Genomic DNA, 12,169 nt, shown 5'->3' with positions numbered 1-12,169 from the left:
AGAGGGAGATCTGGCTTATTCTCACCATTTACTGGAAGAATCAGCTGGGGAATAACTTGCCTGTTTCCTGGAGCTTAGATCTGTGTCATTGGTGCAGAACAGTAGGGGAGAACCCAAGGACAAGTGCAGGTGGAAAGATCACATCACCAAAGGCAACTCGGGCTCCCTGCTGACGCTGCCCCCCTGTCAACTCTGACAGCCATTTGGCAAATCCACCCCTGCAGTACCATTCCCAGTGACAGCTTGAGAGGGGGCTGGGGAAATGCTCCCTTTCTGGAGAGCAGTCGACACACCAAGAGACAATTTCTTTGCACAGTTTGTGGAGCTCTGCGGTCTAATGGAAAGGGCACCAATGATTCAAGAGACGGGGAGGTTTCCCTGCACATCTGAGCCTGGAGTGCCAGAGACTGACAGTAACTGTGGAATAAAGACAGTGTAAAGATTTCTAAAGACATTTCACTCTTTTCAGAGGCTGGCCCTGAAGAGTTTCAGTGGAAGTCTTAGATGTAAGGCATGTAAAATGGGTTTTCTGAGAAACAGCTGCCAGTACTTTCACATCTGGCTCATCAGCTCCCCTTGCTAACTGATGAAAGCAAGAAGACCTCTCCAGCATCACCAGAAAGACATTTGTAAAAATTGAACAGAGTCAGATTAAATACTGGCTTGGAAAAGCCATTGTCCTCCTCTCTCCTTCTCTGTTTTTTAACAAACTTCTTGCTGAAAATCTGAATAGTTTTTCCATTTCACCTTCTCATGAAGTAGAAATTCTCAAAGGAAAAAGGGGGAAGGGAACTACAGTCTTTCAGGAAATTAAATTAAATTCAATTAAGTTATATAAATACATTGGGTTGCTTTGGTATTATAATTAATTCTCAGTTTGTCCCTGAAGACTGTATCCCAGAATGTGTCACGTGAAATTGTTCTACCTTGCTGGCAGCCCGGCTTCAGTGTTACCAGCATATTGATGAAAAGCTCTTTGAGGACAGGGGCAAGGCTCCATTGTATGAACATGCTTTTATTTAATAAATATTTATAGAGAATCCACGGTGGTTGTTTACTAGCATTCCCTTGGTGCCCAAAAGTAAATAAAATAGATGAATGCCTACCTTCATGGATCTTATAGCTATCTGGAAAAGACAGATTATAAACAACTAACCCAATCAATAAACAAGATCCTTTCAGGTGGTGACAAAGTCTATAATGCCCTATAGAGAAATAAAACAGCAATTAAATAAAAAGTAATGAGAGGAGAAAACTTCCAGAGCTGAAAACTAAATGATAAGGAGTCAGCCATCATTTCTAACAAGTGGGTGATCTTGGCATGTTCCCAGAGCAAAAGGCAGACCAGCATACTAACTCACACCTGGTGAGTGAGAAACACATAAGAGGAGTCTGATGGAGTGGGAAGGGGCTACATCATGGTAAAGATTCTGGGTTTGATTCCTTTGGAAAGCTTTAAGTGAGAGGATGACATGATCTGATAAAATATCACTCTGGCTTCTATTTGGAAAAAGGACTTTAGAGGTTAAAAATAGATGCAATCTCATGTGTATATAAGTAAGTGAATATTCTCATTCTAAATCTGGGGGTGGGGATAGGTGAGGGAGTGTTGAGCAGAATGAACAGGCAAGAAAGGAGCAGGTTGTATTAACTGGGTATAAGAAAAGCTGCTATGACAAAAAGATCTCACAATACCTTAGCTCAAAGAAAATACAAATTGATCTCTCTTTCCTATAGCTCCATAGTTGAGCAGCCCAGGGTTTGCAGGATGGCCCTTGCCCTACAAAGTTGTCAAGAACACAAGCCATGGAATTGACCCAGCTGTGCCCAACCTGTAGCTTTCATCTCTGGCTCCCAAGCAAATGCTCTGGTTCTGCCATTTCCCAGCCATAAAGAAGGAAAAAGGAAGAACTCCAGGAAATATTGTGCTAGTCAATGTTTAATAACTGGCTCTCTTGAGGGCAAAGACCTGGTTTGTAGCATTTGCTGATTTCCATGGTATAAATACTTCTACAATGGCTGGTTTCAAACTACCAGCTTCACCTCACTGAATTCAGAATTGGGAAGAGATGCATACAATGAAGCAACTCCAGCATACTTCCAGCTCCAGAGCAAAACTTCTCTAAATGAATCCATGTAGGATTGTGACAAGATATAGTGTACCCATGAACACTAAACTATAGGGTTTTGAGGAAGCCACACATTGATTAGTATGAAAGGACCCAAAATTTTACTAAAATTCACAGGAAAGGAAATTTTAAAATGATAGGGGTAAAATAGAGGGGATTTTTACAGCAGTAAAAACTATTCTGGATGATACTGTAATGGTGGATACAAGTCATTATACATATTTCAAAAATTCATAGATTTTTATAACAATGTAAATTATGGACTTTAGTTAATAATAATCTATCAATATTGGCTTATCGATTGTAAGAAATGTACCACACTAATGTATATGTTGATAATAGGGGAACCCAAAATTGCTCCAAAAAACCTATTAATTAAAAATTATAGAAATGGCATTTCTATGGATATGTATATAAATGTGAATGGTATGTATATGCTTGAGTGTGCATGGTGGGGAGCATGTAGTAGAGGGGACCTCTTAGATCTGATGGCAAGAGACCTAACTAAATCGCTCCCCGACCCCTGTACTCCAGGCCTGGCAGAATAAGAGCAGTCCTATGGAGAAAATGCCCATCTTTCTTCAGTTACCATGCAACCCTCTTCCACAAGGTCATTAATTTGTATCTTATTGAAGTGGGCCTGCCTGACACTGCACTTTCATTGACTGTAGACATTTCCAATTGGAAGAATTGTAAATCAGGAGTCCTCCCTGTCTTTTACCCTTTGCTTGCAATTCTTCTTTCTGTAGACTTATTGGAAATAGCCATCATGTGTATTCTATCAGGGCCAGGGGGAGACACCAAGATGGAGTGTGAGAGGAAACACTATCTGTTTCTGCTATCCTTCCCCCCAAAATAAATAACTGTGAAGGATAATTTACCATGTCTCAAAATGTCCTATTTCCTTTCTGTTATATTACAGTAGGCTAAATGATGGTCCCGAAAGATGACTGACTGTGCTCCGATCCCCAGAACCTGTGAAGATGTTCTGAATATGGCAAAAAGGATTTTGCAGAGGTGATTAAGTTTAGGGATTTGAAAGATTATCCTGGATTATCTAGATGGATTCAATGTAATCACAAGGAGCCTCACAAAACACAAAACAGTGTAACAAGGGAAGTAGAGGGACAAAGAGAGACTGGGAGACATTATGCTGTTGGCTTTGAAGGTGGACGATGGGCCATGAGCCAAGGAATACAGATGGCCTCTAAAAGCTAAAAAAGGCAAGGAAACTGATTCTTCCATAAAGCATCCAGAAGGAATGCATCCCTGCTGATGCATTTTAGGACTTTTGATTTCCAGAACTGTAAGAAAATAAATTTGTGTGTTTTTTTAAGCCACTAAGTTTGTGATAATTTGTGACAAATTGAAAGCTAATACATATATCTTCTACCTAGTAATGTTATTTTTCTACCATCAAACTATCCAGGTGTCCTTTCTTCTGCTTATCTTTTTCTTTTATTTTAGTTCCTGTTTTAAATCTATGGTTTTGGGGCTGAGCCCAAACAGAACATTCACGACTGTCTTGCCTCTCTAAGATTGGCACAATTAGTGGCAGGCAGATGAGGACACTCAATAAGCACTTGTTGAATGAATTAAAAGATTTTGTTTTCCAAATTTATTCTATGTTTAAAAGGATGTTGTGGAGATTTTTGTGTTTTAGTATTTTGGTTTTAGTCATGCTGTTTGCTTCAATCTACCCTCTCGCCCATAAGAAACCACCCACTTTTCACAAAGTGGCTTCTAGCTGTAAGTACACATGGCTTCATTTTCTTGGTTTTTGACCTAGCCCTGTAGTCTGAGCTCTTTATGGAGTTCCAGTTCCCAGGAGTTCCTGATGGCAAATAGACATCTCAACTTCTTCTTATGTGGGAACCAATCTAAACTACAATCAGATGGGAAGTTCCAGAGAGCTTCTGAATGTACACTTCTGAGTGTGGGTCAAAAAGATACAGTGATTACACATAAGACAGCACAACAGCTTGTGAAACTGAGGGAGGGCTCCTGGGAGCTGTAGAGGTCTTTTGGGTTCATAAAGAGGAAAGCTTCTCCCAAGTCACAGATTATACCCCTGACCCAGGCATTCATCTCAGATATGCAATGTCCTAGGTCACAAGGAGACCAGGCAACAAATTGGAAGCAGATGAGAGCCTACAGTCAAAATACAATTCAAAGGATGTTTCCTTCTGAGAACGGGTCATGAAGTCTAAGAGTATACAAAGTGCATTGCAGAGGAACTTGGAGACCAATAGCTCAACTTCTGTGTAGAGCCAAGCAAATGAATTCTGCTCCCAGGCCTCAGTTTTCTAAGGACCACATAAACAGCAAATGGCTGGGTCAAGTCTTGGCAGCATGAGTACAACAAGGAGGGCACATTTGTTGTTAACTCAGAATGGGTCACAATGCAATGAGATGATGGAAGATCGCATCAACTTGCTAGATTTTAATGTTAAGTCATTTCACTTTTTTGGAGGGGGCGGGGGGGTTCCTTTACCAAATAATTGAATCCAATCACGAACATACACACACACACACACACACACACACACCAGACACTACTGGGAAAAGTGCTGCTCCACTAAGGTGACAATGGATGTGGTAAAAATCAGCACTTCTCATCCTCATCCCTCTTTGATTCCTTTTCATGAATCTGGGAACTGCCAAGTGTCAAATATTTCCAGTTACATAAGCCCTGCAAGATGGAGATTTTATTTCTCAGAGATAACACAGGACAGAAGACTTCAGAGAAGGCACCATTTAAATGTCCTAAGTGGCTATGCCTCTCCATGGGAGCAGAGAAGAAGGAAGACACCAATTAAACTGAACCCTCAGGCGTAGACATCTCATTACTGGCATATGTCGAGTGGAAGCTGTTCAGGACCACCTCCACTGTGCTAGACCTCAGCTCGAGCCATTGCCCAACCTCTTAGGACAACCCCCAGGCGAACGACAGAACATTATTTCAGTCATTCCAAATGAGACCCCACCACCAGTAACCAACATTTGGCATTTCAGTAGGAGTTCATTTCGGACTTGTTCCCCACAGTCATAAGTAGAAAATTTTACATTAACTTAAAAATCTCATGCATCTCTAAAGAGGACTGGCAGAGTCCATTTGATATGAAGACAAGCACTGTGGCTTTGTATTTCTGCTATGTTCTATTACAGACAAGCCTCCTACAATGGCAATCTCATGGTGCCCAACTACAACCCATGAAATGACTGAAAGTTTATTGAAAAAGAACTACAGCTAGTTAAAAACCACATGGAAAAAGTTTGATCTCTCTTGCAATAAAAAATGTTTAAGTTTACATAACAATGAGATTCTACCCTCGTCTATAAGATCTGAGAAAATATAAACATCAAGGTTGGCAAAGTTGGGATGTAATGAACATCCCCACAGTGTGCTAGTGAGTGTGAATTGGTTTGACTATATTAGACTGTAAACCAGTCATTTGTATAAAAAACCTTAAAAAGAATCCTTTGAGGGAATCCACTGTATGGCAGAACATAGTTGTCAATGATACATCTAATAAGGGGTTAATTTCCAAATAAAGTACTGGTACAACTCAACCAAAAGAAGACAAACAATCCAATTAAAAGTGGGCAGAGGACCTATATAGTCACTTCTCCAAAGAGGACATACAAATGGCAAAGAGGCACATGAAAAAATGCTCAACACCACTAATTGTCAAAGAGATGCAAATTAAACCAACAATGAGGTGCCACCTCACACCTGCCAGAATGACTATTATTAATAAACCTACAAGCAACAAGTGCTGGTGAGGATGTAGAAAAAAGTAACCTTAGTATACTGCTGGTGAGAATACAGACTGGTGCAGCCATTATGGAAACCAGTATGGAGTTTCCTTCAAAAATTAAATATAAATCTACCATTTGACCCAGTGATTCCACTTCTAGAAATATATACTAAGAAACCCGAAACACCAATCAGAAAGAATGTGTGCATCCCTAAGTTCATAGCAGTGCAATTTATAATAGCTAGATCTGAAAACAGCCCAAATGCCCATCAGTGGTCCATTTACACAATGGAAAAGCTGTGGTACATTTACACAATGGAATACTATGCGGGTATAAAAAAGAAATATCTCTTACCCTTTGAGACAGCATGGAGGGACCTGGAGAGTATTATGCTAAGCAAAATAAGCCAGTCAGAGAAAGACAAATATCACATGATCTCACTTATATGTGGACTCAATGAACAAAATAAACTAACAAACAAAATAGATCCAGAGACATACAACAGATTGATGATTCTCAGAGGGAAGGTGTGTGTGAGAGGGGGGAGTGGGAAGAGACTAACCAAAGAACTTAGATGCATATATGTGTAACCCATGGACACAGACAATAGTGCTATGAAGGCCTGGGAAGCGGGCAGGAGTGGGGAAGAGGGCGTAATTGGGGCGGGGGGTGGATCTGTAATAATTTCAACAATAAAGGTAATTTTTTAAAAAAGAACCCTTTGAACTAGCCATACCACTTGCAATAAGTATTTAAGGGCAAGTTACCCAACACTTAATGCACAAAAATCTTCAATGCAGTATAATCAACAGCGCCAAAAAAATAATTAATAAAAGAAAACATTCTAAATAGCCCCTATATAACTATAATGCCCCTTTGTGATGGAATATTATGTAGCTCTTAAAAATGGTATAGAAACAATATCATAAAACATAAAATGCAAATATCATCATATTAAATTTAAAGAAAAGAATAAAATTGTATATACAGAATCCTGACAACTTCTGGGGGAAACGCCATAATAATGTCAGCACATCAAGATGCAACTGAGTGGCAAACTTGTGGAAGATGTTTTTGTTCTTATTATCTTGCATTTTCCAATTTTCACAATAAGCACATACTATATTTATAATTAGGAAAAAGTAAACTATGCTTTCAACTATAAGTTAAAATAAAATTGCTCTGACAACGTAGCCCATTTATACTCCTACTTTGAGGAACACAAACTGGAGGAAAATTCACATCACTTTGTATTTTAATCCATATGCAAATAAAACCCTAGTTTTTATATGCAGATAATTCACGAATATGGAGAGTCTGGCAGCTGAAACTTGGACTTTGATGTATGCCAGGGCACGCAGAGCTATTAGACAGAGGATTTGTGATAATCCTGTTGACACAACCCAGAGAACCTTACCTGTTCCAGGTCTCAACTTCACAGAAATATTGTAGAAAGACAAACAGCATGGGATAATTTAGCAATTAAGGGAATTACAGTAAACAGAGGATGGGTTCATTTATCTTTGTTCCAAAGTAGATGTCTTTGGAGGGTAAGAGACACTTGAGAAACACTGAGGTGCAGGAAATGTCTCTCGCCATTTTGGAAAGGTTAGGGCAATGAAACACTGCAATGAAATGCTTTGGAACCCCGCGGGACAATCTGTGTCCCCGGCCATGGAACGGTCCTCTGCAGTGCCGTTGAGATAAGACCCCATTGGCACAGGGTTTTTGTTCGTGTCCAACACCAAACAGTTTTCCCCACAGCAGGTCCAAAACACTCACTTTACTTTTGTTTTCAGAAGGTAGTTTTGACTTCTCTCCAAGGATACTGCCCCATTGAATCTACTCTGACTTGGGACTTTGGATAATATGTTTTGCCATAAAATATAAAAAGCAACAGAAGAGAAGATATTTTTAGGAAGTTGCTAAAGAAAACAATTGTTATAAAGATGGTATTTTGTGCTCGGCGGTGTGGTTCAGTGGTTGAGTGTTGACCCATGAACCAGGAGGTCATGGTTCAATTCCTGGTCAGTCCACATGCCCAGGTTGCAGGAGGTAACTGATGGATGATTCTCTCTCAGCATTGATGTTTCCATCTCTCTCCCTCTCCCTTCCTCTCTCTGAAATCATATATTTTTTAAAGTTGCTAGGTCTGCATACATCAAAATTAATACATTTTAAAAGATGGCATTTGTTTTAAAGGCCCAGTAAACAAGGAATATTTTGAATGACACTGGGATTGGAGCAGCAGAACTGAGTTGCAGCACTAACTCTGCACACACCTTGAGTTTGGCAGAGCAACCACAGCTTCCATGAGAGTCTCAAAGAGACCCGTAATCCAAAAGTCAATTAAAAGCCACTTCTTTACGCAGATCCAGGATGTGTCCGCAGGAGGGGCCTGATGGCAGCACGCTGGTTGGCAAACGGTTGTTGTGAAGCTGCCTTTGCACAGTGAGCACATTCACTTTTCCCCCAGCATGTGATTCGGATCAATAGGAATGGAAACATTTTCTAAAGATGCTTTCCATCAGACTAAGAAAATGCTATTTGTCTCTGTTTTTGCTGTCATTTTTCTCACCAATAGGATTATTACTATTGAGGGTGACTTTGGAGATGGAGGGGTCAAGGTCACCTCTTGGCCTCATCATGGGCTCTCGCAGGTCTAAAAGTGCTCCATAATCTCCTTTTGTGATTTTTAAGGTAAAGAGAAAATCCAGAGAATGAGGTACTGTTCCACAGAAGGCAAGTCGAGGAAACCAAAGGAGCATGAGGGGACAGAGGCATGATTCCACCGAGGCCAGAGAACCAGGCAGATGGGCACCACAACAGAATCTGGGCCATTTCAACGCTGTCTCCTTAAAAAGTTGCTTCTTACCTCTTCACCCTGTCTCAATTCCATTTTTTTAAAAAAATAACTGCAGTAACTTTACCAGCCAACTCTATTGGGAAGGAGGGGAGGGAGTAAGAACAAGGCATTGATGAATTAAAAAGGATGGCAATAAACTTTGCCAGAGAGAAAAGCTTGATTAAATTCACATAATCATGATTTTTTAACTAATGACAGTCTCTACTTCAGGCTTGGATGTCAAGTCTCCTGGAGGTGTTAACATCATTATTCCACAGGAATACACACAAAAGCAAAAGAATATTATTTCCAAAGCTCTGTTGGGTAATGTGGAAATCAGCATTAACTGAGCTGATGGTCCCTCATTAAATAAGAGATCTTGTTTCCTCTAGGCTTCCACGGAGAACTGCATTAATTCAGAAAACTTAGTTGTGGGAGAGCAATCCTTTCCTAGAAAGCATAAATATGACAAAGACTGTGTTGAAAGTCCTCGTGGACCATTGTTTAGCCATAATGACCTCCGGAGGGAGTTTCACATGGTGTCGTGACAGGATAAACACATGGAAATTTGGAGTGGCTATTCAGGATGGCCATTAAGATAATTAACAAGTTGGTCACTTCCCAGAGGCCACCATGAAAACAAAATCTCCACCACAGCTATCAGGAATGCAGTGAAACATAACACTGGAAAGAATTTCAATGTCCAATGCTAGAAAAATGGTAGCAAATTATGCTATGTCCATAAAGTATGATGCTGTCAGTGAAAATTATGCTCATGAGGAATATGTAAAGATCTGAGAATAAAGCTTGTGATGTGTTAAGTAAATAAATCAAGATTAAAAATATATATAAAGCCTGATCACAGGTGTTTCTAAAACATAATAATCTCTCTAGCGAAGATAACCACTAGTAACATTTGTTGCATCTAGCCTCTTTCTATACAAGGGACCTTTATTTTCTTCTTTTCAATTCTGTGTTTAAAAAGATAAATAACTTAAAACTAAATTCCATGGTGTTCTTTCCGATCAAAACGGAACTTGTAAATATCTAGAAATAAAGAGTTCTTTCTAAAATTAGGAGGACTTTTTTTTTTCCTCCAAGATGCTAAACTCAAAGGAAGAGCTATTGCGTCTATTGCTGGCAGGAACTTAAACTACTTGACTGCCTCCTCTCCCTGTTTCTCCCCCAGCTGCTCTGAGTCCCAAGACAGAACACAGCAGAGCACAACCACTCTTGTCCTGTTCCTAGCCAGTGAATTTTGGCACAATTATGAGGACCCAGAATTCCCTAACTCATGACCTTCTAATGGGCCCTGAGGTAGAGAGCCATCTGTTGCTGGCACTGAGAAGCCAATCTAAAGTGAATGGATCTGAGAATGAAAACAGTTTCAGAAGCAGGATTCCATGTCTACCATCAATGGCCACTGAACCTTGGCTTTGAGTGTCCTTCTGCTGGGAGCACATTCTCCAAGCCAGACACAGGCTGACAAGGCTCTGGCTGAATCCTGGTAGAGTCCCAGTTCTGCCTGTTATCAGTTGTGTGGCTTTGGGTAGTTGACTCAGACTCTCTGATCTCAATGCCCTTGCTTGTAAAATAATTTCTACTCCTAGAGAGCATCGTTACAAGGATTAAATGAGACCACGTATATAGGGACTGTGGCCTGGGGCACTGGTGCACTTTGGCAACAGCCACCCATCATATCTGAGGTGAGGGTTTGGCCTGGTGCTACTGTTGTGGAAATATATTCATCCATGAGGCATGGCATCTACCCATAGTGAGCAAAACCCCCACTACAGAGACATGGAAAAAAATGACACTAATTTAAGACTGTCTTCCATAAAGGGCTCAAGTTAGAGTTACCAATTCCATAGAGAATTCGGACTAGAAAAAGCAAAATAAAGACTGGGAGTATCACAAAGAAACAACATAGGGCAACAGGACCGTATCTAGACAAGCGGCCACCCAAAGGCCTCTCAGAGGAGATGCCCTGTGAGCACAAACCTGAGTGGTGAGAAGGAGACTTGTCTCCTTACTGACTTGCTGTGATGTCCCTCACTTCTCCCGGAGGAATAAAAGACCCTAAGGAATAACACTCTATAACCTGTTCTGCTTGCCTGCCATTCTGTTTTGCAACAAACATTGATTAAGAACCTAACATAGGATATTTTTAGGGAGGGGAGAGTACTGTAATGGGTAAAGCACAGCATGTGTGGAAACATCACTTATACTGTGTAAGATTTCTCTTTAACAAACCCGTCTCCCCAGTTGACAAACTGTTAAGGTTACACAGGAAAGCAACTGACGAGCTCTCTGAAGAAATCTGCAAAGAGAGTGACATTTGTGTGGGATCATAAAGGAAGAGTTGGAATTCTCTAGGCAGAGAACAAAAGTAGAGCATTATGGCAAAGGAAACAGCTTAATATGTATGACCAGAAGAAGTGTTTCTGGGATAATGGAGAGACTGAAACACAAAATGGGGCTGGAAAGACCACCTGAGTTCTAACCACAAAGAGATGTGGATGATTCGCTAAGTCACTGAGACCCGAGTGAGTTGGCAGTGAGGGACCATGAGAGGATGCTAAGCTAGGGCATGACCTGGCCAGGCCATCTCATTGCCAGAAGGCATTGAACACATCCAGCCAGAAAACCTTACCTGATCGAATTGCTTGATGAATTGTGTAAAAGACAACAGGCAGGTGCTCAGGCAAGATGGCTAAACCATAGTCATCAGAGTATGCTCCAAGGGAAGCTTTTTTCACAACTGACAGGCACTCATTCATCTCATCACCTTTCATACAAATTGAACTGAACACCTCCTGTAATCCAGGTGCAAATGTGGCAGTGAGGATATGGAGATCAAACTTGACCCTGCCTGCACTCAAGAAGCCTTCAGTCTTGAGAAAGATGATTGTCTGTGCTGTGACATTGTGAAAGAAGCTCAGAAGAAGGACAACCAATCCACTTCTGGGGGAAAAATCTTCCCAGAGGGGGTGATGTCTGATCAGGGACCTGAAGGATGAGGGGAAATTAGCAGGTGAGAAGCAGGGTAAAAGCTCCAGGCAGAGACTTAAGCACAATTTGGGGAAAACTTCAGGGAGTCTTCAGTGCAAGAAGGGGTGAAAGAAAAGCCCAGCCAAGTAGATAAAGGACATTTGCTGAGTTTCTGTGAAAGAAGCAGAGAAGAGAAAGAGGAAAATTAAAGTTGGTAATTAAAAGTTCATTGTTCAGTTTTCTAATCCATTCATCTACTGATGGGCACTTAGGCTGTTTCCAGATCTTAGCTATGGTGAATTGTGCTGCTATGAACATAGGGGTGCATATATCCTTTCTGATTGGTGTTTCTGGTTTCTTGGGATATATTCCTAGAAGTGGGATCACAGGGTCAAATGGGAGTTCCATTTGTAGTTTTTTTTAGAAAACTGTGGTACATCTA

General features: G+C 40.7%; 1 long non-coding RNA gene across 4 annotated transcripts in view; it reads right to left on the bottom strand.

Moving 5' to 3' along the window:
• Nucleotides 1–12,169, bottom strand: part of LOC107181648 — a 214,415-nt gene that overhangs the window by 24,606 nt on the left and 177,640 nt on the right. The gene's annotated exons all lie outside the window — the stretch shown is intronic.

The sequence above is a fragment of the Myotis davidii genome, unplaced genomic scaffold (assembly GCF_000327345.1).
Source record: "Myotis davidii unplaced genomic scaffold, ASM32734v1 scaffold107, whole genome shotgun sequence".
In the NCBI taxonomy this organism is placed as follows: Eukaryota; Metazoa; Chordata; class Mammalia; order Chiroptera; family Vespertilionidae; genus Myotis; species Myotis davidii.
Note: the sequence above shows the minus strand (reverse complement) of the source record. Positions and strands in the feature narration are given on the sequence as shown.